Source organism: Stegostoma tigrinum, chromosome 4, assembly GCF_030684315.1.
Source record: "Stegostoma tigrinum isolate sSteTig4 chromosome 4, sSteTig4.hap1, whole genome shotgun sequence".
NCBI lineage: Eukaryota > Metazoa > Chordata > Chondrichthyes > Orectolobiformes > Stegostomatidae > Stegostoma > Stegostoma tigrinum.
Genome location: NC_081357.1, coordinates 126,583,583 through 126,594,751, shown reverse-complemented (window position 1 = coordinate 126,594,751; position 11,169 = coordinate 126,583,583).

Sequence of the window (11,169 nt, the reverse complement as noted above, 5' to 3'; positions counted from 1 at the left end):
GGGAGAGAGGGGGAGGCGGACCGAAGATGGAGAGTAAAGAAGATAGGTGGAGAGGGTGTAGGTGGGGAGGTAGGGAGGGGATAGGTCAGTCCAGGGAAGACGGACAGGTCAAGGAGGTGGGATGAGGTTAGCAGGTAGCTGGGGGTGCGGCTTGGGGTGGGAGGAAGGGATGGGTGAGAGGAAGAACCGGTCTGGGAGGCAGAGACAGGTTGGACTGGTTTTGGGATGCAGTGGGTGGGGGGGAAGAGCTGGGCTGGTTGTGTGGTGCAGTGGGGGGAGGGGATGAACTGGGCTGGTTTAGGGATGCAGTGGGGGAAGGGGAGATTTTGAAACTGGTGAAGTCCACATTGATACCATATGGCTGCAGGGTTCCCAGGCGGAATATGAGTTGCTGTTCCTGCAACCTTCGGGTGGCATCATTGTGGCAGTGCAGGAGGCCCATGATGGACATGTCATCAAGAGAATGGGAGGGGGAGTGGAAATGGTTTGCGACTGGGAGGTGCAGTTGTTTGTTGCGAACTGAGCGGAGGTGTTCTGCAAAGCGGTCCCCAAGCCTCCGCTTGGTTTCCCCAATGTAGAGAAAGCCGCACCGGGTACAGTGGATGCAGTATATCACATTGGCAGATGTGCAGGTGAACCTCTGCTTAATGTGGAATGTCATCTTGGGGCCTGGGATGGGGGTGAGGGAGGAGGTGTGGGGACAAGTGTAGCATTTCCTGCGGTTGCAGGGGAAGGTGCCGGGTGTGGTGGGGTTGGAGGGCAGTGTGGAGCGAACAAGGGAGTCACGGAGAGAGTGGTCTCTCCGGAAAGCAGACAGGGGTGGGGATGGAAAAATGTCTTGGGTGGTGGGGTCGGATTGTAAATGGCGGAAGTGTCGGAGGATAATGCGTTGTATCCGGAGGTTGGTAGGGTGGTGTGTGAGAACGAGGGGGATCCTCTTGGGGCGGTTGTGGCGGGGGCGGGGTGTGAGGGATGTGTCGCGGGAAATGCGGGAGACGCGGTCAAGGGCGTTCTCAATCACCGTGGGGGGGAAGTTGCGGTCCTTAAAGAACTTGGACATCTGGGATGTGCGGGAGTGGAATGTCTTATCGTGGGAGCAGATGCGGCGGAGGCGGAGGAATTGGGAATAGGGGATGGAATTTTTGCAGGAGGGTGGGTGGGAGGAGGTGTATTCTAGGTAGCTGTGGGAGTCGGTGGGCTTGAAATGGACATCAGTTACAAGCTGGTTGCCTGAGATGGAGACTGAGAGGTCCAGGAAGGTGAGGGATGTGCTGGAGATGGCCCAGGTGAACTGAAGGTTGGGGTGGAAGGTGTTGGTGAAGTGGATGAACTGTTCGAGCTCCTCTGGGGAGCAAGAGGCGGCGCCGATACAGTCATCAATGTACCAGAGGAAGAGGTGGGGTTTGGGGCCTGTGTAGGTGCGGAAGATGGACTGTTCCACGTAACCTACAAAGAGGCAGGCATAGCTGGGGCCCATGCGGGTGCCCATGGCCACCCCCTTGGTCTGTAGGAAGTGGGAGGAGTCAAAAGAGAAGTTGTTGAGTGTGAGGACGAGTTCCGCTAGGCGGATGAGAGTGTCGGTGGAGGGGGCCTGGTCGGGCCTGCGGGACAGGAAGAAGCGGAGGGCCTTGAGGCCATCTCCATGCGGAATGCAGGTGTACAGGGACTGGACGTCCATGGTGAATATGAGGTGTTGGGGGCCAGGGAATTGGAAGTCCTGGAGGAGGTGGAGGGCGTGGGTGGTGTCACGGACATAGGTGGGGAATATGGTCCATCATGGGCCTCCTGCACTGCCACAATGATGCCACCCGAAGGTTGCAGGAACAGCAACTCATATTCCGCCTGGGAACCCTGCAGCCATATGGTATCAATGTGGACTTCACCAGTTTCAAAATCTCCCCTTCCCCCACTGCATCCCTAAACCAGCCCAGTTCATCCCCTCCCCCCACTGCACCACACAACCAGCCCAGCTCTTCCCCCCCACCCACTGCATCCCAAAACCAGTCCAACCTGTCTCTGCCTCCCTAACCGGTTCTTCCTCTCACCCATCCCTTCCTCCCACCCCAAGCCGCACCCCCAGCTACCTACTAACCTCATCCCACCTCCTTGACCTGTCCGTCTTCCCTGGACTGACCTATCCCCTCCCTACCTCCCCACCTACACCCTCTCCACCTATCTTCTTTACTTTCCATCTTCGGTCCGCCTCCCCCTCTCTCCCTATTTATTCCAGTTCCCTCCCCCCATCCCCCTCTCTGATGAAGGGTCCAGGCCCGAAACGTCAGCTTTTGTGCTCCTGAGATGCTGCTTGGCCTGCTGTGTTCATCCAGCCTCACATTTTATTACCTTCTAAAAGCAAAACAGCTTCCTATTTACAGAAGATATGTGGCAACTCGTGATAACTATTTGATGTTTCAAACGCCACAAATTCGAAACGGGGCTTTATCGTTTCAACTGGCCCTATGCAGTAAATGTAGTGGCTTTAATAAAATGGAAACAATGTTGTTTGCAAAATGAGCAATGGATATCTAATTTCAAGAATTATGGGTGATTGAAAGTTAATCATTCAATATTATTGGATGTAACCAAAACCAAATTTTACATCACCTATTTAGGGTGGCCAATGTCCATCAGCAGGCCACTTTAAAATGTCAACATTTGTTTCCGAGGTCGAGTTGGCCAGAGATCATCATGCAATATTGTTTGTTACAATAAAAAGAATGTTTGTTACAATCCTTCCTTCCCTCCTAACAGTAATTATCAAGAGTGGCTAATCATTTTCCTATCTCATCAGGATGAAAACCACGCTTTACAACCGATGTAAAGATTTTAGAGAGTGTACGGGATATATTTAACAGAATGTTTTGGGCTCGAGGAACGTCATTTAATGGAGAGACTAGTTCTTCTCCAAGAAGAGTTGAAAGAAAGTTTTCTGGAAGAGTTCAAAACCATGAGGGGCCCAGTTTTGCAGAAAAACCAAGAATTGCAAAAGTCTGATTGATTACATGAGGATAAACCACTTTACACACTGGTTAAAATCAAGAATCCACAATCTGAAAGTGTGGCGGAGATACAGAGACAATTGTGTCTAGAATACTGGATAAACAGCAGAAGAAAGATACAAAGGTGAAATAACTTAGTATCCCATCACCAAGTAACACTTTATTTATATGTGGAAAGTTCTGGACACTGAGCCAGGCCTCAAGGTGTCAGAATGTATAATGCTCCTCTTTTCATCTGTCAGCCGCAGATCTCCAATTGGACCAGATTAACAGCCCAGTCAGGGAATTCATATTAATGAAGTCCAACTGGCTGATGTCATAACAATCATTGCAAAAGGACAGCTCTGGGAAAAAGGATTGGGATGAACAGAGTTCTTGCAAAAAGCTAGTATTAACACAATAGGTCAACTGGCCATACTGTAACATTTCAATGATTACTTAGTTTAACAAAATTCAGTTTTATACCTTGTAATAAAACGTTAGTTGATCATACATACACCTGCCAAAAATCTTAACCATGGAGATACAGTGACAATGAAAAGAACTCGAAACTAATTTTGTAGCATGTGCAGCCATGAGAGAGATGCAGTGGTTTTTGTCAAGGTTCATCCTGAGCAGTTGCTGGAGAGTGTGTTCCCCAGGATGCACACTGAGACAAACATCAACTGCTTCTGGATGACCATCAGCTCAGTGAAAGGTGCTCTTTGGTTTGCCCGAAACTTGTTGGTATTCCAGAGCAAGAGGCTGGCGTCAACCGAGTGTTGTAGACTGACGCATTCTAAGGTGCAGGACAGTGTGCTTGGGGCAGCTGCCACCAAGGCACAGTGAGGAAAGACCACCATCTAAGATCTTTCCATCAAAGTGAAATTGGGTCTGAGCAGTTAATGGACCCCCTAAGTGCCTCATATGTATGTAAATGTATTATTGTATAAGTAAGAAATGCCTTGGGTTTGTTTGTTCTACATATGTAAAGACTGTGTACAGAATCAAACTGCCTTAGTGACTATGTATGTATATAAAGTTTTTTTATGAGTAAAGAATATTTTTGAAATAAAAAATATATGTGCTATGCTGAGAAATTACAAATCAAATAAGTCCTTAGGCATTTGTCTCACCTCAGAACCATGGTAACCACAACAGTAAAGCAGGAACTACCTTACTGGGCATTGGTAAATATGTACAATACCACTTTGCACTTGCAATTTGACTATACTTCAAAAACATTGGCTCTCTAAGAACATAACACATTATTGGGGCTCTTGTTGTACAGTGGTATGACCCCTACTTCTGAGTTGGGAGATCCAGTTTTATGTCCCACCTGCTCCAGAGCTGTGTCATAGCACCTCTGAACAGATTGATTAAAGGATATGTAGTGGATAATTAATTCTTGCTTTTATCAGTCATATAACAGACCAAAATGGTTTCCAAAATGTAAAATCCGTTTGGGTGGAGATACAAAATGAAGAAGGGAAAAAGACACGGGTAGGAATAGCCTATAGTATACAGTAAGTAAGTATTCAGTAGGACTGAGAATAAATTAGGAGATTATTAAGACATGCAACAGAGGCAGAACATTAATGATGGGTAATTTTAATCTTCATGTTGTTTGGGAAAGCCAGTTCGGCAAAGCTAGCAATGAGGAAGAATTCATTGGGTATATTCAGGCCTGTTCCCTACAACAACATGTTGTAGATTCAGGCAGGGATCATTCAATGTTGGATGTGGGGATGTACAATGAGGCAACTTTAATAAATGAGGAAAAGATCACCTAGGAAACAGTGACCATAACATTACAAAGTAATAGGGGCAGAGCTAACTGGGTGAGCTGGGAAAGAGTTTAGTAGCAAAGGTGGTTGAAGAAAAATGGCAGACATTTCAGAAAATATTCAAATTATTTTTGGATCTTATTTAGTCCAAAAAAATTATGCGGCTTTTAGTAAAGACATATCCAAGTGAGGAAGAAGAATTCTAGGAAGGGAAAATGTCAACCATGGTTAACCTGAGAAGTTAAGGGTAGCATAAAGTTGAAAGATAAAAGACTTACAATTTGGCAAAGATTGGCCGTAAGCCAGAGCATTGGAAAAGTTTTAAAAGCCAACAAAAGATAACAAAAAAAAGGAGAATGTAAAGTTTGGGAGTAAGCTGGCAAATAATATCAAGATGTACTGCAAGAGCATCTTTAAATGTATTAAAAGGAAAGGAGAACCCAAAGTGAACATAACCCCCTTAGAAAACAAGGCTGGTAAAATAATAATGGGCAACCAGGAAATGGCAGCAGAGTTGAATAAATATTTTGCATCAATCTTCATAGTACAAGACACTAATAGCATTCCAAGAATACTAAATACTCAAGGGCAAAAAAGGAGGAGAGGAAGTGCGTCCAATCAGCATAAATAAAGAAAAAGAACCTAATGGGGCTAAAAAAAAATAAGTTCCAAGAACAAATTGAATGTACCCTGGGATGTTAAAGAAAATAGCTATAGATATAATGGATACACTAGTAGTAATCTTTCAAGAATCAATAAATTTTGGAAGTGTTCCAGAGGATTAGAAAACTGGCAGTGTAGTACATTTATTTAACAAAGAAAGAAACAAAAATCAGGCGACTATTGGGCAGTTAGCTTATAGTATCTGTTGAAAGGCAGCACAGTGGCACAGTTGTTAGCATGCTGCCTCATAGTGCCAGGAACCTAAGTTGAAATCCAGCCTTGGGTACCTATGTGGAGTTTGCATGTTCTCCTCATGGCTGAGTGGGTTTCATCCAGGTGCTCCAGTTTCCTTCCACAGTCCAAAAATGTTTAGGTTAGGGTAGACTGGCCATAATGTCCCAGGATGTGCAGGCTACATGGATTAGCCATGGGAAATGCTGGGGTATAGGCATCAGGTCAGGGCTGGATGTCTGGATGGAATACTGTTCGGAGGATTGGTACAAACTCAATGGGCCAAATGGCCTTTTCCACATTGTTGGGATTTTAAGAAAAAAAATCATTTGATGGGAATGTGTTAGAGTCCATCATAGAAGATGTAATGGCAGAGCATTTTGAAATACATAACATGAGCAAGTGGAGTAAACATGGCTTCACAAAGATAAAATTATGCCTCGCAATTCTCTAAACATCCTTTGAGGAGGTAATAAGCAAGGTAGATAAAGGGGAAACTGTGGATATTTGTATTTTCAAAAGGCATCCAAAAAGGTACTACATTAGAATATTTAATAAGATGAGGTCAAGATATTGGAGGTAGTATATTGGCATGGAAAGAGGATAGATTAACTTGTATAAGACAGCAAGTTGGGGTAAGGGTGGCATTTTCAGAATGGCGGATTGTAAGTAGTTGAGTGCCACAGGAATCAGTGCTGGGGCTACAATTATTTATAGCATTCATTAATGACTTGGATGAGGAAGTGAACATACCGTAGCCAAGATTGCAAATGGAACAAAAGTAGATGGGAAGGCAAATGGTGAGTGAGGATGCTCTGTTTTTTATAAAGCAGAAAATTTTCATTCAAATTATTTTTGGATCTTATTTAGTCCAAAAAAAATTCATGAAGGGAAAAAGAAATGCAAGGAAGGAGAGATTGCTTTTCGCAAGGAGTCTGTGGGAGAGGTCGGTCCACGTATTTGTCGAGTGTCAGCAGTCCTTGGGAGTTTTCTTTTCTGCTTGTACGGACAGAACTCTGAAGATCTTCCTTCTTAACTTGTTTGTTGTACCTTTTTAAATAGTGACAGAGATCAGAGATCTGCATTTCTTTCCTCACACCAAGAGATTTGAAAGCTGGCTGATAGAGGGTTTGAAGATGAGGCATTTTTCAGTTGATGAAAGTTTCAGCTAAGTGCTTGATTTTCTTTTAAGGTTTGAAATATTTAAGTTTTTTCTGTTTTGCACATTTAAGATTAAAATCTATGGGTAAGGAAAGGTATTTTTGTTAACTAAGGTTCCTATAAGAGCTTCTTTTTAGGTTTAATGTCAGCGAGTGCATACAGGAGACACAGAGTGTGATGGTTAGTAAATGCAGAGAAGTGGTTACACAGCAGGATCAGCCAAATAGATGGGTTACTGCCAGGAGTGGTACAAAGATTGCTCAGAAGTCACTTGTGGCTATTCCTCTGGTCAAACAGATAATCTATTTTGGGTAGTTTCCAATGGATAGTCTCTCATGGGAAAACAGAAATAGCAGCCCAGATGTTGGGCATTAAAAATAAATCTACTGTTAAGATGGGTTCAGAAAAGATTTACCATGGGATAACAAGATGTAGAGCCGGATGAACACAGCAGGCCACGCAGCATCATAGAAGCAGGAAAGCTGACGTTTCAGGCCTAGACCCTTCTTCAGAAAATGAAGGGTTTGTGTTATAAAGATAGGCTGGGACTTTTCACACTGGACCATAGGAAGTTGAGAAGTGACATTATTGAGGTTTATAAAATCATGGGGGCATAGACAAGGTGAATAGCAAGGGTCTTTTCCCTAGGGTGGGACAGTTCAAAAATAGGAGCCATATTTGTAAGGTGACAGGTGAAAGATTTAAAAAGGACCTGAGGAGCAACTTTTTTTTAAACAGAGAGTAGTTGTTACGTGGAATGAACTTCCTAAGTACATAAATAGGAAAGGTTTTGAGGGTTTTGGACAAAACATAGGCATCGCTTTCCTGCTCCTATGATGCTGCTTGGCCTGCTGTGTTCATCCAGCTCTACACTGTGTTATCTCAGGTGGGGCTAGTTTGGTTTGGGAACACGGTTGGCATGGACTGGTTGGACCAAAGAGTCTGTTTCCATGATGTATGACCTATTACACAAAGAATCCGCAGAGAGATATACACGGGTTAAGTGAATAGGCATAAACTTGGCAGATAGAACATAATGTGGATAAGTATGAGATTACTGTGAACAATGTAGGGCTCCTTATCTAAGGAAAGATATACTGGCAATGGTGGCAGGCATTACAAGGTTCACAGTTGATAGAGGAACTGCCTTACGGGGAGAGATTGAGCCTCTTGGGCCAGTTCTCCCTGAATTTAGAAGAATAAGAAGCAACAGCACTGAAACATACAAGATTCTTTTAGGACTTGACAAGGTAGATTCAGAAAGGCTGTGTCTCCTTGTGAGATATTCTAGGACCAGCTCATAATCTCAGGGTAGAGGGTTGCGCATTTAAGACGTGGATGAGGAGGAATTTCTTCTGTCAGAGGGTGGTGAATCTGTGGAATTCTTTACCACACAGGGCTTTAGAGGCTGGGTCATTAAACGTATTCAAGCCTGAGATAGACAGATTTTTAATCAGTGAGCGAATCAAGAACCAAGGGGAAAAGGCAGGAAAGTGGAGTTGAGGGTTATCAGATGAGCCACAATCTCATTGAATGGCAGAGCGAACTCGATGGGCTGAATTGACAAGGTGTAGAGCTGGATGAACACAGTAGGCCAAGCAGCATCAGAGGAACAGGAAAGCTGACATTTCAGGTCTAGCTATGTTAATCCAGCTCTAAACCTTGTTATCTCAGATTCTCCAGCATCGGCAGTTCCTACTATCGATGTACTGAATGTTTGACTTACGCTGCTACATTTTATGTTCTCTTGGTCACAACTAGATCGTCAATTCCGGAAAAAAAAATACTCAATGGGCCTCTAGGCTCCTCAGCCTCACTTTTCATGTTCAGTTGGCACAGTGGAATAAAGAGGGCTAGTCAATACAATTGTACAATTAATTAATTATTACTTGTCTAATGTCTCTGTATCATGCATAGAGATCAGTTATTTATGATATTCTTACAACCCAAAGGCACTTGCTGACTCATCATAGAAGAAGAGTTGAGGCCTGGATCACATCAGCCATGATCCTAGTGAATGATGGGAAGGTTTAAGGGCCAAATGGCTATGCCTGAGCCTATTGCTTATGTTGTTGTGCTTTTATGACTTGACTTGCCTCTAACAAATCCTCATCAGCTGATCTTGTTTAAGTCACGTCGCTCTAAATTAGTTAATTCGTTCCCCGAATGTAATATTTCCAAGTGTCCTCTCCATGAAAGTTAAGTTGTTTATCTTCCGTTACTGGGTCTATTAGCTTTCCCTTTCTTCCCACAGTGGTGTTACCCACATCCCAAATGTCCTTTGGCCCAATTTGGAAAAAAACTGACAGTTTGGTCCAGAATCACTATATTCCACATGTAAATCATTTTTTATCTCCCTTATTTCATCTGGATGACTTTTCTCTTTTGTGTATCGCTCACCTTATTAGTGTATCATCTTTATCTCCTCTTATTCAATTTCCTGGGTGCCCCCATTTTGACTGGAAAAATCAGGCTCTACTGTAAAGACAAAGTTCTCACACACTGCCTCCCTCCCATCTGCTCTCCTTCTGCAAGAAAAATATATTTATTGATCTTTAATCAACCTCTCCCTTCTGCTCATTATTCTTTCATGTTTTGCTAAGCTTACATGCATGTAGTGTTTGCTTCTAAGAAGAAAGATATATTGCCGAAGCTGATGAAGAGTAACCAGATAAGAAACACTAAACCTGTTTTCATCTCACAGATGCTGCCAGACCTGGTGAGTTTCTGAAGCACTTGCTGGGTTTGTTTCAGTTCAGATCTAAAAATTTAGATTACAGAAGAAAAGGGTAGCAATTGGTATCAATCAGCATTCCCTGGATTATTTTTTGTTGCACAGATGTCCAAGCTCCATGCACGGCAATAACTTCCAGAAGCAGACGCCACGCTTTGGCACATGTTCAACATCCACAGAGCATTGCAGGCAGTTCAGAGGCAATATTGTTCCTAATCACTATAAGTTATTGTGGTTATTTTAAAACTTAGCATTCTTGCATTTGTCCCATTTAATTATTATATTATTGTTTTTATATCTTGCATTTTTCCTGCCTACCAAGTGACTTTGGTGTCTTTTTATATTAGCAATTAATCCTTTCTCATTAATTCTCTCACTCTCTCTTACTATGCTTTTTAGTTCTTTTCTACAGTTTTTTTCTATTCGGTACAACTGTTGATATAGTATACAGCTGATATTTATCATAAGCTTCTTCTCTGGGTGATTTTAATAACAATTTCTTTAATCTCCTGTGCAGTTCCTGTTCTGAATGTTTTATCTTCGCCCATCATGAAATTGTGTTTAAACTGTGATGACACTGTCTCCACCTTGGAACTTTCTATTCTCATTTATTATTTCATGCACTAAATTTTATATCCAAATGTAGCAGGTTATTTTTTTCATCATATTGGAAATAGATTCCTTTTGAATATTTTCATCTTTGATGCTTTGGCATCCTTTTCTATAAATACTTTAAACTCATTCATATTGTGAACATTTTTTTCCGAGATGCTCTTCCATAAAAACATGCTCCACTTGACACATTTCATTCTCCAGAATTTAATTAGGTACTAAATTTTTCCGATATCGGCTGAAGATGAGGCTGCTTTCCTGTACAGATTTCAGTGTTCTTTGCCTTTTGCGTTATTTTGTTCAGTGTCTAGGAATCATAACAGCCAGTTACTTGAAGATATTGAATTTTAAGTACAATGTATGATTTGATTTTTTTTAAAAAGGACATAATGCCGAAAGGTACCTGAGAATTTAACTGCAGTGGTTGTCTTGGAAAATCATTGAGTGTATTACACAGAGCCTCAAGAGAAACCATGAAACATTGCACCCAAAGAGTATCAAAAGATCTTCAGATAGGAAGTGGAAATACCATTTTAAAAGTGAGCTGAGATCTCCTGTGGGCAGTGTGGATATGATGAACTGTAAGAATTCTAGGTAAAATAAGGTCATTTTTCACCCTTCCAGAAAAGCACAAGAAATGGGGTTGAAACCCCACCTGGTTTCTATGTTCCATAGTGTTGGCATGCTTGTGTCTTAGCCTTGGCTTAAGTTCTGCGGTGATAATGTGTGCAGTAAAAGATATAGCTAAAAGGTTCCTCTTGACACCCTTGCATTTTAAAATAAAATCTCTCTTATTTTTACTATAAAAACAAGTTTATTCAAAGTCATTGTTAAAGGAAGCTGGACAAATTCCTTTCAGCCAACTGCACAAACATGAATGTCCAAACAACCATTCAATGGCAGATATCAGCTGCACACGAATCACTCGCCTTAAGGCCCAACATTTCACAATCTATTTATCATGAACAAGCTAAAAACTGATTTTTTTTTTGCAATAACCTCT